Genomic DNA, 1,434 nt, shown 5'->3' on the forward strand with positions numbered 1-1,434 from the left:
TTATATATATACACATACATGCATGTATACAAAGAAAGATTAAAGAACAACATGAATTTTTCTTAAAATTGATAGGTGTTAAGTCATGTCTTCTCTTTGTTCTGCATGTGAGTCAGGACCATTTAAGTCATTATTCTACAAAAACCATGAGGTAGTGCCTATGTAAATTTCACCCTAATCCATAATTGAGTGGTTTGAGGAGATGAGAAAAAAGAAATATAAAACTGCAATCCTGTCAGGTGTTAATGGGACAAGGGGTACCATTCCTAATTTTGAGACACACTGAATTCTTTATTCCTTCTTGGAGAATATGCCGTTGGCCACTACTGCAATTATTCTGGCAAAAGGCCTCCTTGAACTTGCATATTACATAAAAACAAATTTTTCTCATATTTAGCTTATTTTAGTTTCTTGCTGCATTGCGCATCATCAATCATCACCTTCTTCTTTTTCTTCTCACCACCCCAATCAGGCCTTTTAAAATATATCTTCATCGTTTTTCCTCTTTTGTTTACTAAAGTAGTGCATGTTAATATAGATTGTTCAAACATTGCATAAATATGTAAAATATAAAGAAAGTTCCCTATTGTACTACCTCAGACACATAGTTAACCTTTTTGTATATGTTCTTACATATACTGTATGCTTCTTCTTCTCATTTTCTTCCTCCTATTTTTAAACAAAAATGGGATTACAATATGTCTCTGGTTTGAAATTTGCTTATTTCACCTAACATGATCAAGGCTACTTCTCCATGTCAGTACATAAAGAACCAACTCCAGAATTTTAACAACTGTATAGTATTTTATTATTTGGAGAAGGGCCAAATTATCCAAGCCCTTCCTCCATGAACAGTTCTCTGACTGTGCTTGCTACCTGAAAAATGACTCCAGCTACTGATGCATGTCAAAGTATAGCTTGGACTTTTGGGGGAGACTCTGTATGATGATTGGCTCCCATAAAAATGACAGTATTCTCATAGTTGTATTTTAGGCTTATGGTAATTCTGCTCAGCTTTATTTGTCAAAGTTACTCTATTTCTTTTCTGTTTTCCAGAACATTGTCAAAATATTCAGTATGATAATGGCACTCTTTCTTATTTATAACACTAACAATGAAGTTGTTCAATTTAAACATTCTTTACTGTCATTTCTATAAGATCCTTAGAAGGAGGTGTCTGTCATTTTGAACCAGAAATTCCACTGAATTTTAAAATGATTAGTTTTGTATATGCTATATATAGTTATATAGAATATAACCAGAAAAAAGCGATTTTGTAGATCGCCTTAATCTGGATTATTGTAGTAACCTACTGACTCCCCTCCTTCTTTCTTTTCCTCACTAAAAACTATGCAATATTATCTACACAGCATCCAGGTTTCCTTCTAATATATACCCTGTTCAAAACCCTCCCTGTTTTTTCAACTCATTTAG

Source organism: Pteropus alecto, unplaced genomic scaffold, assembly GCF_000325575.1.
Source record: "Pteropus alecto unplaced genomic scaffold, ASM32557v1 scaffold116, whole genome shotgun sequence".
NCBI classification, from domain to species: Eukaryota; Metazoa; Chordata; class Mammalia; order Chiroptera; family Pteropodidae; genus Pteropus; species Pteropus alecto.